Source organism: Heterocephalus glaber, unplaced genomic scaffold (genome assembly GCF_053883595.1).
Source record: "Heterocephalus glaber isolate CG9 unplaced genomic scaffold, H.glaber_assembly_v1.0 deba00000071, whole genome shotgun sequence".
Lineage (NCBI taxonomy): Eukaryota > Metazoa > Chordata > Mammalia > Rodentia > Bathyergidae > Heterocephalus > Heterocephalus glaber.
The window spans coordinates 8,330,051-8,347,141 of NW_028258137.1; the positions used below are offsets into that span (position 1 = coordinate 8,330,051).

At 45.8% G+C, this 17,091-nt stretch overlaps 1 protein-coding gene across 4 annotated transcripts in view; it reads right to left on the bottom strand.

Annotated features, from left to right (window-relative positions):
* Positions 1-17,091, bottom strand: part of Wwox (WW domain containing oxidoreductase) — a 930,576-nt gene that overhangs the window by 436,451 nt on the left and 477,034 nt on the right. For 2 of the 4 annotated variants that reach the window (XR_015450909.1, XR_015450905.1), the window contains exon 8: positions 1-17,091. This exon is cut by the window's left edge and continues 200,435 nt beyond it; it is cut by the window's right edge and continues 185,418 nt beyond it. The exons of the other annotated variants lie outside the window; for them this stretch is intronic. The gene's annotated coding sequence lies outside the window, so the exon portion shown is untranslated. 4 annotated transcript variants of the gene reach the window in all.

Consider the following 17,091-nt stretch of genomic DNA (forward strand, 5'->3'; position numbering starts at 1 on the left):
ACTGGTCTCCCCAGCCCCTAGATGTCGAGTACTTGTATTGGGCCCTTGTCAGCTGTTAGGACTTGGAGAGGCCCATGTGGCTTCTCTCCCACAGGGTGCTGCAGTGTGACGAGCAGCCTGATCCACTGAGTATGCATGCTTCCCAGTAAGGCCCGAAATGATTCAAGGCACCTGCACATGGGTGGAGAGGAGAGGCATTCTGGGCTTGACCTGACTCAGCATGCCACAGCCTTCACTCCAGTTCCACTGACCCCAAACCCCAAAGCCCAAAAGAGTCATCCTTGCCCACCCATGTCCCTTCCAAGGAAAACACTCATGGTCTAGGCCCACTTACTCAGTGGGCCTGATACTGCTCCCTGCCCCGCTCTGAGTACAGCTAAATAGATGTGGTTCCAGTGATATCCGAGCCATCAGTTCAAAAGCCTGATTTGCAACTTGTTGGTGAAAAGACAACACTCATCAATGTACTCCTTGCACTAAGAAATTGGAAAAGTGACCCTAAGCCTGTTGCAGCAGGGATGGCTGATGGATGCAAAGATGGCCTGGGATTGAGAGGAGTTGCATTATTGTGAGCAGAAAGAAGCGTGTGCAAGCCAGAACATTGAGGGCAGAGCATGGCAGTCAGAAAAAGAGAACACAGCAACTGTGCAGGAGAGGGCACAGGGACAGTACTGGAAGCTGCCTCACTTCCAGGGTTTGCCAATTCCATCTCTTATCATAGACCTTTTTTTTTTGCTACCAGGGATCAAACTCAGGACCTTGCGCTTGCGAGGCAGGTGGCAGAACCACTGAGCTAAATCCCCAGCCCATTTTTTTCTTAATAAGAGGTGACCCATGTAGAACTCTGTTTCTACTCCTGGAGGTGTACACATGTTCACTGACCCACACGAATCTGGGTTGAAAGGATCTTTACTAGTTTAAACCCCAAATGGTTATTTCAGGATAAGAGAGTGATATTGTGGGCCTTGCCCAGTTTTCACATACCAAGCGATCCTGAAAGACCCTGATTTGTAGGTGTAAAAAGAATCATTAGTAAAAATCACTGTAACAACAGATGTCATTTGCTGAGTATCTTCAGTGTCACTGGCTGTGAACATTACATAAAAATTGTCTTCTCAACCATCACAGTAATTCAGGGTGTGGGAAACAATCGGAACAAGGAAGAAACAGAGGTTTACAAAAAGAGACTGCTCCGGTGTGGCTGGAGAGAGCTGGGAGCCTCCGCAGAAATACAGACCCTGGGGCCCCAGGCCTAGAGGGCGAATGACCCTAGGGACGGGGCCCAGGAGTTGACCATCCATAGGAGTCCCACGCCGACCCAAATTTCAGAAAATGGACCCTGACTTGGAGAGCAACTTTCTGAGGCCACTAAGTAGTAAGAGGCAGAGTCAACATGAGCACGTTTGTGCTGAGTGTTGGAAACTGTCCTGTCCACTTTGGGCAATTAATGAGGAGTGGGGCTTGGGCTAATCAGGTTAACACCTGTAATGCAGGATTCCCCTGAGACCGGGTCAGGAGGCCTCAAGCCTACATCTTCCCCAGGGACCCTACCAGGCAGAGAGCTCTGTTTTCACCACACTATGCTTCCTCCTTGGTTTTTTTTGGTGTTTGGTTTTTGGTTTTTTTTTGTATATGGAGGGATTACTGGGTAGCACAGACTCCACTTCTTAGGAGTCATGATGAAAAGGGTCTTGCTTCAAGTACGTGGATTCCCCCACTCTTTTCAGAGATGAATGCAAATAAAATTAAGAACCAGCACAGCATACTCTGCACCAGACGCTGTGCTCAGTGTTCTACTCCAGCCCAGTGCCAGAGAACTTTCTACACGAACACAATGCCATTCATATCTGCAATGTCCAGTATGGTAGCCCCTAGGCACATGGGGCTGGTGACCACTGAAATCTGTGACTGAGCGGCTGGCTTTTAAACTTTAAATCTCAGGTGAAACTCTGCCACATATGCAATGGCCAGCTTGTGTATTGGACAGCTCACTCTAGATGCCTTTCCTTACTTAAATTGCACTCGAAATCCACAAGGGTGAGGCTAGCACAGGGCCCATATGACAGATGCAGAAACTGAGGCTAGTGGAAGTAGGTAAATGAGGTTACACAGTCAGGTTATCAGGTCTGCTCTGCCTCCAGGATTTACAAGGCACCAGGGAGCTGAGCTGCGTTTGGATGGCTGATCCCGGGAAACTGCTGCTCAGGATGCTGTCAAAGCAAAGGCAATGACAATGACGCCACTGTCCTAAAAGTGCTGCATCTGAACATCTCTTCCTCCCAGCAGCAAGTGTGCTGGCATCCACCTGAGGGGCCTTAATTCTCATGTTATTAAATGTGCACTTTCCAGTTACCAAAAGGCACTTCTGTCACACATGATTTATATGGAGACAGTGCTTCTCCTTGCAGGGAACTGGAAGACCAATGCTAGGGCTTATATCTAGATGTCCCCCGATGCCCCAGGAAATCACAGGCAGGACCTTTGGAAGGTGGCTGTATTGTGTGGGGTGCCATGGCTGACTTGCTCTTGGGAGGTGGGGTCTGCTCAGCGGGGGCATGATCCGGAAGGGTGATCTCCTGGCCCTGCTTCTCCCTTGACTCTGTTTCCTCTTTGCCATACCCTCCTGGGCAGCTCCCCTCCACTATGCCCTTCTGCCATGCTGTCCTGCCCTGGACAGCAAATTAACGTCCCCGCCTTTAAATTATGAGTACTGAATATTGTGCTTCAGCGATAAGGAAAATGACTAAGACAAGGAGCTCTTTCTTCATGAAGACAACCAGGGGGGAGAGGAAGAGGAAGGAGAAAAAGAACCTGTGGCAATATGATTGCTGTTCTTTACTGCATGGTCCTCAAAGGCCTGAGCCACGTCTCTACCCTCTCCCGTGTCACGACCATGATAAGAATAGGCCCCAGAATCTCAGGTGCCTGTAAGCGGCCTCCATCTCTCACATAGCAGATGGGCAGAGGACTCAGTTTTCCCAAACCTCCCCCGGGCTTGAGATCCCGGAGCCTCCACAGTTGCTGCACCGGCCTCATTTCACCAAACCGCCCTGAGATTCTAGAAACAGGCTCTGCCATTGCCAGCACTGCAGGTCTCTCCTCCAGGGATGGGGACCTGGGCCAAGATGAAATGACTCTGCACACAGGTTCCTTCTGCAAAACACATGCAGTGTTACCTGGGTAGCTGGCTGGACCTCCCGGAGCCTCAATGATTCCTGGGGTGAAAAAGGAAGAACACACCTCTTCCCAGGGTTGCTCTGAGGAGTCCATGAGCAAATGAGTGTGGAGCCTGGAGGCCAGGTCTGAACAAAGTGAAGTTTCCTATCACTCCTCCCTTCTAGTCCTAGGTTCAAACCCCAACCCTCTTCCAGGCCCATCTCAGAACCAATGTCACTTAGCAAAACTTCTCTACTCCCCAACTCAAGTTGCCATGTGTTTTCATATCCTGTAGGTCCACACCTACGTTTGCACTCGTTCATAGATCCATTCTAGAATTCCCTGTATGGACTGTTGACATGGATCAGCTTCCTGAGCACTGGAGCTCAGTCTTGCCCATCTTTCCTCCCATGCTGCAACCACACATGGCCCTGCACATAGCAGATGCCTAGATAATGATGGTTTTGTTGATTTCTGCACAGACTGAGGCTAACCTATGATGAATCCATCCATCCATCCATCCACCCACCCGTCCACCCACCCCCTATGTATCAAGCACATACTCCATCTCCTAAGGACCAGGCATGGATACGGATGATACTCAGAATATAGCAGGGACCAAAATAGACAAAAACTCAAGCCTTCCTGGCATCTGCTTTCCAGTGGGGAAGAAGGAGTGAGACAGTTACCAAATGGACAGATCCAGTACAGAACTGGTGATACATGTTATGAAGAAATATAAAGCAAAGGAGAGACTCAAGGAGGGAGAATTTAGGAAGAAATTTACTGCCTTAAACATTGGCCAGAATAGGCACCTCTGAAAAGTAGATATTTGGGCAAAGATTTACAGGAGCTGAGATGGCTACTTTTTAGGAATAAAATTAATGTGGAAGGCAGGAAATTGTAAGCCTAAAAATGCTTGGTTGTATACTCAAAAGGATAGTACAAAGGAGATGAAACATAGATTTCACTGACTGCTCTCAGCTCCCTACATCTGTTTTACATCTGTTTTAAGACCAGCTAACTCTGAAGAGACCTCACTCTGTGATCGGCACCACCTAGGTACTGTACATAGCGGAGTGCACCACTGAGAAAGGTATAGACCAGGGATGGAAAAAGCCACCGCCGGCTGGCTCCAGCCAGGCATCAATAAAGGCTGCAACCAGACTTCAGTCACCGTGGCGGACAGGAGGGTGGGGACAGCAGCAGTCTGAGAGGGCCTGCCCTTTCTAGAGGAGATGCCATGCGACCACAGACAGTGGTATGGGTTTGGCATTATACGATCTCTTCTCTTTTCCAGAAAAGCTGGAAATCTGGCTTTCTCTATGAAATTCCCCAACTTAAAAAATATGAGTGAGCGCAAGTTTTCAAAACTCTGCTGTGAGCCAAAGTCTTCTTCAAAGAATGTTTCCAGGTTTTTAATGGGCTAACCCGGAGTTCTCAAATTTTGCCGTGGATAGTAAGTAACAAGTACACAGCAGAGCCCAAACATTTACATAGATTCTTTCAAACATCCCCCGCCCCCTCCCCAAGACACATATGGAAGTTATGTACACTTAGGAACAGCCTGATTGCTTGGGTCCACTTCTGTGACTGCCCAGGGGACAGTGGCTTTGAGGTCCCCTGTGGGTATGAAATAGACTGCCCACTGGGATTTAAATGCAATACCAGCTCATAGTTCATTAAGGAAAAGTATGCTTTTAAAAAAGAAGAAAAAAAAAGTATGCTTGCTACTAATAAGAACGGCTTTTGTTGCTTCTTTTTGTTTTTGTTTTTATTTGCTAAAGCACTGCCAATAAAAATGCATTTGGCAAAATCATCCAGAGGAAACACCATCTTTATTCAAACCTGTTTTTCTTCTCTTTTCACTTGATATTTCTAAATTAACTTATCGATAATGTATTAAAGTAATACTCAAAATAGAACAATACTGCACCTTTAAGAAAATATTATTTTTCCTGAGGTCCTATCAAGGTAAATTTCATCAGTATTCAAAGAATGAGCAAAGCACTTCAACAATTTATTTCAATAAAAGAAGACTTAGCTGAAAGGAGTATAAATGATGAGAACTTGCTTTAAACTGATTTATTCCCTGCAGCAATAAAAGGAATGTTTCTTCACTCAGCTGTTTAATATGCAAATATGCAGAACATCCAGCCCCTGACAGCACATCATTAATAAAACCTTGCACACAGAGCACAGCGCCCGATATTTCATCCTGATGAAAATACATGATGATTTTAGACTGTAGACGTTCAGACTTGGAACAATGTGCTTTCTGGTTATGAAGCCGGCCCGTCACAGAGAGGAAAGCAGGTTCTCAGATCAGCGCAGTGACTGCTGCAGCAGGAAGTCCCAGGGTAAAGAAAACACAACATAGACAATAGTTCACACTACCAAGGCCCAGGGAGGAGCCTGAACAGGGAGCCTGGCTGAGCACAGAAGGGGTCAACGTCTGAGACACTCTTCCGTTGGGGAAAGAGGCAGGCTCACCGTCTGCCTTTTGATTTGAACCAGGAGTATGTAGGATACTTTCTGCTTGATGATAGTTTTATGTCCACATGAAACAAAAGAGCCTGTGACAAGAAAGACCCAGGGCTAAGGAACTTGAACCCCTTAGCAGCCCTCTGTCCATGTACCGCCTGTTTGGGGAGTAGAGATTTCTGAATTACTCTCAGACTCTTAAAACAAGTAAAATATAGGAAAAGCTGGACAAATTCCTTGTATTGCGAGATCATGTGCCTTTTCTTTTTCTTTTTCTTTTTCTTTTTGGTACTGGGGATGGAACTTGGGATCTTGAGGTTACAAGGCAGGCGCCGGAACCACTGAGCTAAATCCCTGGCCCATGTGCCTTTTCTTTCCACTAACATCTTGGATTTGGTTTAACAGTGTGTATCAAGATTTTTAAAGCATCAAAAAACTTTTTCTTTTGCTTCTTTACAACTTTTATATTTTCCATTTTTTTCTCTAATGTATATGCCAGATGTAGAATGAGAAAAATCGTATTTTGAAAAGTGTAGTTTACTTTTTTATTTTCTTTTTTTAAAAGGCCCTATATATGGGCTGGTGCCCAGGGATTTCTAATAATTTAAACCCTAGGGAAGGAGGGGTCCTGTCTCTCACAATCTTAGAACCTTCCCACAAAACTCCACACTGGCTCTCAAAATAAATATCTAAGACATAGAAAAATTAGTTACCAGTTAAAAGTACTTAAAGAATTGCCTAGGACATGGCAAAGTCCATAAAAGAATTTATTAAATCAGTAAACCAGATTAAAACTGAAAGGATTTTAGTTTGCAAAGATGAACTTTCTATGAACATTATTTAGTGAAGCCACTCCGATTTTTTCACTAGTTAATTGTAAGTTTACCATGTTGTATGATTCTTACCTAAAGCTTGGAAAACTTCTGGATTAAAATCCCAGGTTCCCTGGCAACCCCACTTTCCTTGTGTTAAATATGCATAATAATAATCCTACCTATGTTAATGAATGTTTTGAGGATTCAGAATCATGGTCACATTATTTCTGCAAACATTCTGCCTAGAGCAGCTCACGTTGTCATTTACTGAATGCCCACTATATTCTAAACACTGCATGTCTTAACACAAAGCTCAATAACAACCCTCCAGCATGGAGCTCTTAAAGACATTTCATTGAAGGGAGACTAAGGTAGATGACTTGAAAAAGGCCCATATGCAGCTTGCCCTTGAACTTGAGTCTGTCTGTCACAGGACCCCGCACTGTACACTAGCTGCACTCTAGCTTTGCTTTCTTCCAGGAGAAAAAAACCAACCAGGTGACATGGTGGTTCAAAAATACTTGGGAAGAAGAGATTTCTCCCATCTTCAGTTACAATTCATGTTCAAAGATTTTCCCTTGTTTTTTTTCCCAATATAGTATCTGAAAAGTAAGTTGGGTTATGAGGTGGCTGCAGGAAAAGGACAGGTGGCAGACAGTACAGAGGCAACAGCATCACAAGATAGTGTGACGTTTCCCATGGCCACGCTGCTATTTCACAATCTCACTTATGATCGTGATTTGTGAATTTTTTAAATAACTTCAGATGACTTGAGAAAAGAAATCAGTGAACTTACTCTCCAACTCTGTGACGGCGTGTTGGGCAGAGAACGTGTCCCTCTGCTGTTACCACCATGTGCCCTCCTCTCTCTGACACCTGGGCTGTCTTTATCTAACCAAAGGAACAATGCTGAGCGCCAAAGGGAAGAGGGCTGTGGGATTTTATTTCCAAATATTTCAATTATAAATCAATCGTTTAGCAGAATTCAATGAAGTTTGCAACATTTCCCTTTGAATTAGTTCCCATGGAGAATCCGAAAAGTCTTGAGGGCAAGATTTCAAGTGGTCTCTTTCAGGTTTTAGTAAACTTCTCCGAGCTAGTACTTTCCATGTTTCTGATTTTATGTGCTCAGTAATACACCCTCATATCTCAAATGGGATGAACCAATTAAACATTTCCCTGTAGTCTCTAAAAGAGCTGCTCTTGGCATGTTTTTTGCATGGCACAAACCTCTGCGGGAGGATACGATAGAAATCTTGCACTATTTAAATATAGAATTGGGACATCAAAGAAAGGGTTGTATTGAAATAACATGGATAATTAAGGAAGTGGAGAACAGTAATAACTGATTTACATAAAATGCTAATGAGTCTCTTGACTTGTTTGGCAATTTGCACTTTAGGCTTGGTTACTGTGGCTCCAAATTTATGATCTAATTTTTATTTTAATATTTTCTTTTAGCAAGTTATAACCAACACTAATGGGTGCCTGCCAACCTCTAACTTTGTGGCCATTCAGCCAGCTAGAAGCGTCTGTTCCAGGCTGGTGCATGAGGCTTGGGGATGCAACCAGTCCGGGGTTTCCTAGCTGTCCTGGCTTAGATCAGGTTCTTTTCATATTTGGGCACCTGTGTGATTACTGGTGATCAATAATGTTGGAAGTATCTGCAAGTGGCTGAGGTGACTGGGTTGGAAAACACATTTCAAAGGTTCAGGGATTCCTGGCACACCTACGCTTGCTACCGGGAGGGGGAGCCCAGGGCAGGGGCCACCCTCTTGCTCTAGGTTAGTGCTTATTCCTCGCCACTCTCTGGTACCTTCCACTCTGGAGAAGAAATTATAGGCTCCAAAAATTCCTGTTTTATTGTACTCTTCTGATCTCGCTTCACAGGGCCACAGGCTCCCATGAATGAGAATGAGGGCCCCGCCATCCCTCCAGGACATGCCTGCTCACTGACCTTCAGCGTACCCTACTTCCCTGCGAGCCCTCTAAGCATGATCCATTGCTTTCTCAGGCCATTCCCCCTTCACCCCATTGATGAGTTTCAAAGCTACTTAAATTTCCAAGTCCTGACGTGCTGCAGCGGAGGCCCAGGCTCTGCCTCTGCTCTCTTATGGATTGCACAAGGTCACCGCCGGGGAGAGAAAGGAGGCAGGCAGAGCATTTATCAGGATGTATTGCTTTACTTTTTCTATCCATCACCAGGGCGATGATTCTATTTTAGTGAAAATTCATTGAACTCCGATCAAGTCAGATGGCTGTTATCATTGGAAGCTCAAGAGCTGTCAGGCTGTAATCGGTACAAATATTGGCCCTCGGAATGGGGCGCTGTGGACCAGTGATGGTCTTTTGGGGACCTTTGTGGTCATTCTGCCTTTTAAAATTTCATCCAGTCATTTTTATTTAAGTATCTTTTTGGCTGTTCTCCTTGTAAGAAGTAAAATCTGGCTACTCAAGTTGGAATGAACCCATTATGAACATTTTGGGCACAGTTTAGAGACACAGCGATTTCTTTTGGGCCTAATCACCTGGCTGCCCACTGGCATACCTGTGCACACCTGAATGATCACAGAAGGCTGAATGGAAGGAGTATGCATGTGTGCACACACGCACACACACGCACACACACACATTCACACACTCCACTCTTGGTTGAAACGACTAAACTCTTGCTGCATTGTTCCATGCACTTCAGCCTCCAGCACTGTAGTTTTTATAACAAATGCCCCTACCTGCATTGACATGTGTCTGGGAAGGTTTCATGCTCTGCTGTCACCTTGAACATGGGGGGAAAACAAAGAAAGAAAGGAGGAAAAAGAAAAAATTGCAAAGCTCCTTGAAGACAGAGAAGGAGTTAATTAAACCTGACATCTGAATAAAATAATTTAAAGATCCCTGCTGCTGTGCTGGTCTTCTACACTTTTAGGGAAAAAGGAATGGTGAAAGATGACAGAATAGGTTTTAACCAGGATCCCCTTGCTCAGGGTGATACTTAACTCTTAAGCATCCGAAGTGTGAACGATGTTATCTGCAGATGGTCCAGGATCATATTTCTTCCCTGTTCCAGTGCAGGCCAAACCCTGGCCTGGGGAACTGCGAATGCATAAAATGAGCCCCCAAAGCTAAGCATGTGTGTGTTTGTCTTACCACTTGTTACAATGTAAACCAATTTGCAAGGGTAGACTCCATGTCACAATCCATACCTTTACTCCTTGATATTACCAAGGGTAATTGGATATTGACAGTGCAGTTTTAAATATATTTACATTTTAAATAATAGCAACCATAATCAGGGCAGTTATTTATTGGTCACTCACTCGGCACCAGGCATTGGGCTTCACATATGTTGTTTCCATTTAGCGGAGAGAGGGAATCTCCACTTCATAGATGAGGAAATCAGGGCTCTGAGCACTAGTGGAGCCAGGTCCTCATCAGACTTAGAAGGGGCGGTAGTTTGGAAATGATGCTAATGGCCACCTGATGGTGCTGTATGAAATAAGCTAACCCACTGCAAACATCTGTATCAGTCTCCTACATCAGAAACAGGGTGGCTGAACAGTAGAAGTGTCTTCTCTCGAAGTTCAGAGGGCTAGCAAGTTCAGAGGGATGCAAGTGTCCTCAAGTTTGATCCCTTCTAGAAGCTCTGAGGGAGAAACTGACTCCAGATTCTCTTCCAGCTTCTGGCGGTAGCCAGCAGTCCTTGGTGTTCCATGGAGTGTAGATGCATCAATCCAGTCTCTGGCTCAATCTTCACATTATCTTCTCTGTCTCCTTTCTGCCTCTTTTAAGGACACTGGCATTGAGGTTATATCCTACCCTAATCCAGTACGACAGCATCTGAAAAACTTTGTTTCCAAATAAGGTCACATCCCTGGTATCTATGGAGAGATGAAGCTGGGGTGGACACTGGGATGGTTCATCTTGATTGCCAACTTGGTTGGCATGACAGGCAATTCTGTATGTGTTTGGGTGGGTCAGGGGGAGTGTATTTGGTCCCTGGCCCCTGCCTCTCTGGCACTTCACTTGCTCTCTGCTTCTTGGTTGCCATGAGGTAAGAAGCTTTCTTCCGCCATGACCTTCCGCCATGATGTTCTGCCTTGGAGCTAGCCCACTCAGCCCACGTACCACTTTTTCATCAGTAGACTTTTATTATTAGAATGAGTCCTCTGCAGAGAGTTGTCTCCTGTCCCTTCATCCCTCACACCAATCGTGTAGGGCTGTTCTTTTGTTTATTTTTGTTGGATTGGGGGTGGTGTTTCTACTCCCACTTCCAGAGGCAGAAAAAAGGACTGGGTGATGAAGATGTCTTCTTTCTGGCTGCCCCAGAAGCTGTTTTTTTTTCTCGGGGTTTCTTGGCATCCGTGAGCCCAGTTGAGCTCTCCCTCCACACCTTGTTCCCTCTTCTCCCACCAGCAGGTCCAGCTCTAACACAGACAGGCCAACGGGAACTTAGCAAAACCAGGTAATTAGTGATGAGTGACTAGCCAGTCTTCAACCCTGCATGTTTTCCTGTGCATCGGTCTCCACTGTCTCTCCTACAGTTCAGGAAGGAAACACCTTTCCAAGCTCTGCAATGACTCTAGCTTATCCAGGAAGTAAACAGGAAAGCCATGGTGATCTTCACGATGCTGTGTGCTTCACTGGCACCTTGCTTTCACGGGATCTAGTAGATCTGATAGAAAATGCCCCAGACACTTTGAAATGACCCAGGAGGGCAATATTGGCTCTGGGTTCCACTATTCTAGCTGGAGAAGTGGGAAAGTTACAAACTACCTTTCCAGGACTTCCTAGCAGCTTCAATCCTGGACATAAATCCATCCTCCCAATTGCTAGATGTTATGTGACACATGGACAATGGTATGAGGTGAGGGCATCTTTGGCATCTGATGGGCTCTCTCTCCTGTTATGGGCCACACTTTCCGTCTTCCTCTTTCCTATACTAGGAGAGTTCTCCACTCCTGGAGTTATGGAGTTAGGGCCTCATCAGTGCAGGTGGCTTGGGCTTAGTCGTCCAGCCATAACATTAGTGGTAGGTGCTCCCTGGGGGGTCATTTCTCTGTTATTCAGGGAGCCATTCTTGGAGACTAACCTGAAAACTACTCCTTCAGCCCTTCCAACAATTCTATAAGCCAAACTGCCTTTATTAAATCCCTCCTTGCTTAAAATAGAGAAGGTCCCGTATCTTGCTTGGAACTCTGATGGAGAAAACCCACTGGGGAGCTTATCAAGTGGCCATCCTGTGTCTCATCAGGGAAAGTGAGATGCACTCTGAAGGCCGAATCTGGGCTGCCCTTCCTTCCTGTCCTTCCCCACTGCTCAGCTTTTGGGGCAGTCCACCTGCAAGCAACCATATTGTGCAATGCCTCCTTCATGGTAAAGCTGTTTCTTCTCTACCTCGTTGTCCTCCTTCCCCACCCACATTCATTCACCTGTACCTGAGACAGGTAAGATGCCTTCTTCTCCCTGCTAACTATTCTCAGTGTTCTTGTGCCTTGTCCTTACTAAACTAAAGGGTTTCAATTCATTCTTATGTCCCTAGTACCTAGATCAGAGGAGGAAGATAAGAATGGAAGAACATTTTACGAAGAACACATATGATGAGTGGTGGACAAAGAATCCTTCCTGGCTGCCTAATGAGATTGTACCTTGTGGCCCTTGCCCTTGAAATACTACTCAGAGGGTGTCCAAGAGAAGAAAATGTATGTGGGGGGTAAGGAAGAAGTCATGGTTTTGATGGCTAATGTACTTAAGACAAGCTTTGGCTGAGAGCAGGGCAGAGTGCAATGGAAGGAGGCCAAGGGCATCCCAGGGACCATGGAGCAGCTCCAAGGGGATGAGGATGGGGAGACCTGATCCGTACGTTAGGTGCCTCGTAGGACAAGCAAACTCAATCTGATGTGAGGGCAGAAGACAGAAAAACAAAGGAGAGATTTCCTAAATGAGTTCATTAGAACAATAGAGCATAGGGATGGTTATTCTGATCAGTATTCTTTTTAAACATCACTCTCATTTTAAATTTTCTACAGAAACGTACCCAGAAAACATATACTTATCTTGGGATAACTCATTAAATAACAACGTTGTCAACCTGTCCAAGAGGGACAGTGCTTGCCTAGCATGCTCGAGGGGAGAAAGAAAGCCTCCTATTAGGAGTAGAAACCTCAGCTTTAAATGCCAGGGAGCTGCACATACGTTCTCCGGAAGCTGTCAGCAAACACATGAAGCAGTGCGCTTCTCTTCTGTTAAATGGAAAGAGGACACTTATGTGCAGGAGGTTTCGGAAGATGAAATAAACTGCATTCTTTGAATGATAGCTTGTGCTTACACTCAGCATTGAAGTGGGTTTTTGTAACGATATGGTTCTCATGAGCCTATTTTTAATTACATATGAGAACAAATCCTTTGACACTATTTGTATGAGGTCACAGAGTTAAGGGAAGGTGTGCTGGGGAGAAAAGATCACCAACAGTGAAGTTTGGGACATGCTCCACCAGCCACCAGAGCAGCAGGGCTGAAGAAATCCACTGCCTTCTATGCCAAGGAGGGTTCACCAAACGCTCACTGAGCACAGGGCTATGCATATGACATGAACCTTCTTACGCACAACACCATGCGATGAGATCAAAAGGACCACAATGTCCACTTTACAGGTGGAGAAACTGAGGTCAGAGAGAGCAACTCACCCATGGTCACAGAGCTATTAAACTGTGGCAGTGAGGATTAGAGACAAGAATGGTCTGAGTCTAGAACCCAGATACTTCTCTGCTCGGGATCCATCACAGACAGTCCCAGGCAGCCCAACCTGCAAGAAGGATGCTGCCAGTGCTGCCCCAGTCAGCACCCCTATCAGGATGTTCTGAGACTGGGAGCTGCGGGGGGGGGTGCTCCCTTCTTCACTCTCCTGTGGCCACGGTGGATTTCCTATCAAAGGCTGTGCCTCTCACCCCTCTCAATACCAGTATACCAGGCATGATCAAAATACACCAGTGAGGGTTTAAATTTAAAAAGTGCATTACAGTGAAAGAAATGTTGCCATCAATCCCCTTCAACATACTCAAACACACTTATCACATCCTTCTTGCCTCTTTCGGAAGCAGTTCTGGAAGTCCTCTTCCAGGTCTTTATGAGGTGTGATAAAAAAATATGGTGCATGCTGCTGCTGAGTGCCATCCAATGGAAAGATGGACATGTAAAAACATTACAGAGTGTCCTCATCCACCTTACTCACTGGCTCTGGGACTGTGTGTGATGTGTGGCTCTTCCCCAAAGTCAAAGTGACCGTGAAAAGTAAATGTTTTGAATCAATTCAGGACCTTGCGGCAGACACAGCAGCACAACTGAAGACACTCTCAAAAGAAGAACTGTTTCAGAAAGTGGCAAGAACCATGAGACACATGTGTTTGAAGTGGGGGGGTCTCCTTTGAGAGGGGTCAAAGGCAATGTGTCTTTTATTATATTTCTTAAAAATTTAAACATTCACCATATTTTTGATCGTGCCTTGTATAATGCTAGTAAGGGGCATTCACTGACATTTTCATTGGCAGCAGGGACGGGGCTAATGGCACTGCCAGCATCAGCTCACCTGCTTCTCACAATTGCTTGGCAAAGATGTCAAAATGCTATGCGTCGTCCCGTTTTGTGGAAAAGATACCTGACTTAGAGAGGTTGTGGAACAGGATCAAGGCTGCACCTAGTGAAGGACAGAGGCAGTTTTCCAGTCCTGACCTGCTGGACTTTTCCCCTCTGTGTGCTGGCCGCTGTCCTATGCACTTTCAGCTCCTGCAACACTCGCAGGGACTTTATCAAGGGAGACACAGACTGTGGTCGCCTTGTGGAGCACCACAGTGCCCGCTGCACACGCCTCCCTGTGGAACAAGGACAGTAAGGCCCGGGGGACCGAGGATGATGGGAACATTATTTTAGTCTTAAGTAAATTTAAGAAATGAAGGCACAACAATTGTATATTCAAAACCCCTATGACAATCATGTAAGGGCTTTCTGATTCAGCAAACAGTTGGGTTATAGGGCTGGAGATACGATACAGACACCTAACTCCCCCCAACCCCTTTGAGGCCCCTTATTACGCTGAATCCAGGACATGGACACTGTCTTAGGAGAAGCCGCCCTCTGGCTTAAGTCTCAATGTACCACGGAGCCTCCTTAGAAACCTTCTTAGAATGGAGCATGTCAGGAGAATTAAATGCAAATTTTTATCTCTCCTTTTTACATCTCCCTCAATCACTCAGCTCCTCGGCAAAGCACAAACCAAACAGTCCTGCTAGGTAAGAGACACACGGCACGGCCGTAAACCCCCCTGAATTAATGTACCCGCTCTTTCCTCCTCGGTGGCCCTTCCCAAGATGACCTTGCCAATCGGCAGATCTTGGTTTGTCTGCATTTCTCAAAGACTCGAGGCCCCCCTTGCAGCTGAAGGAATCTGCTTCGGTCTTCAAATGGGCACCGAGATCAAACAGTGCTGGAGGTGAAATGAAATTTACCGACACAGGCAGATCTTTAAAATGATTCTTTTAAAAAGGTAAAGTACAATATCCTAACCTTGCAAAATAGCCTGTAAAGATATTATGTGTGAGCCACTATCCTGGCTTTGGTTGTTCTGAGGGTCAAACTAGGCTCTCTCTGGACACTGCGATGGACATAGCAGTCAGGCTGGGCCAGGCTGGGGCCTGGTAACAAGGGGCCCCGGCTCTCACTGCCTTGGAGCCACAACACAGAGGCACACCTTATTGCTGCATGTCCACTGTGGGACAGTTGAGGCTCTTATCTTGGTCTTTCTTTATCTTTCAGGGCCCCTCTGACCGGACAGCTGATATTTGGAATACCGCCTGTTATATTGGCAGAGGTAACTGCAGTTCAACATGTGCCAGGCTCTTAAGTTTCTGCCTCAAAGAGGTGTATATCACTTCCAGCCCAATTCCAGCGGTCATATTCAGCCACACAGCAGAGAAAGACAGCCATGCCACATCCCACGGGGAGAGAAAAACTCAGTAAATACGAGCAGCCCTATGAATCCCAAAATAGTAAAGAAAAATCATGCTCAAGTGAAAAATTCCTTTCTCCAGGGTCCCACAGACTGGAGGTATCAGGCTGGGGAGACCAGATGACCCGGAAGCCCACTGGGAAACACATTACCCACACCGAGAGCTCAGCACCTGGAAAACCAGGACCACTGCAGGAAATTCCACACAGCCTGGCCTCTGCTACCTTTTGTCCTCATCACGTTTACCTAATAGATGATCCTACCAATTCCCATTGGCAGCCCTTTGTAACGTAATGAACAGGGTGCTGGCTGATGAATGCACCCGCCACACAGAAAACGTCAGTTCTTTCATTAAGCAAACCTTCCCAAGTTCATTGTATTGAACCAGGGTTTAGGCTATTAGGCTGACACATGACAGAGCCAATTCGACTCACATTGTAAGTGCCTATTCATGTTTGGCAAATTCCGTTTTACGCACATGCACACATTTAGAATTGAATCCTTGTTGCCTGTGATTTTTTTTTTCCCCCTTGAAATCTATTTTCCTATTTTTAACTGTTAATAATCACGAAAAATCCCACTTTTGTAACTGTAACTTAAGAAGTCTAATTCAGGGAGAGCATAATGCATCACCACACAGTTTCTATTCCCCAGGCTGCCTGCCAGGCTTGCTCTTCCCAGATGCCCCGATACTGATATACTGGGCTTATTTGTAAAACAAAAATAATCAAATATTTGGGCAAGGAGTTTTGACGTGGCTGGTTTCTCTCTCTGCTCACTTCTGCAAGCTTGGAATTCCTGCCGGTGAAAGAGGACAGGATTAAAGGCATCATTCTAGGGGACAGGCCAGGGAGGAGCCAGCCTGACCGAGGAAGAGTTCAGGGCACCTGCAGTCAGGCGTGCTGGCTGCTTTCTCTCCAGCCTGCCACTTCCTGTACCAGTGGCTGCTCCATCAAGCCTGTGCTGGCCCACTGGGTGGCCAGGCCGTAAAGGCAATCAGGATGTGGACATGAAGAGGTAGGGGCTTGTGTTCCAGGGCAAAGAGGCCAACCTACAACTGCAACCATGGAATTGGCATCCAAATGGTTTTCTCCATTTCTATTACTATCACCTGGTCTCGGTGCCCATTATTGTTCTTTTAGGCCCCTAACCCACCCCCAACACATCCCAAGGCTTCCACTCTTGCCTCTTAAAACCTGTTGTTCTCACTGCAGCTAGGCATCATTTTAAAAGAGTGAATGAAACTATGTCATCTGATTGCTTAAAACTTCCAATGGTTTTCACAACAATTAGGAAGAAATCATAACTCCTTTCAGTGGATTCACAATCTGTGGCTGTCCACGCTTTCAGTCTCACCACCTACCATTCTACCTGGCTAGAAACAGTGGCTGCTTCCTCTCTCCTGAAAAGTTCAAGTGCATTTCCACCCCAGGCCCTTTGCACTTACTGTACCTCTGTTGGAATTTTCTTTGGGGACATCTTTGTATGACTGTCAGCATTCAGGGTGCAATTCAAATGTCACCTCCTCAAAAGCCACCTCTGATCATATATATAATCACTACCAAGTTCCTTTTCCTCTTTTTATTTGAAGTGATATAAAACATTTCAAGACACTTCCCTGATGCCATGGACATTATT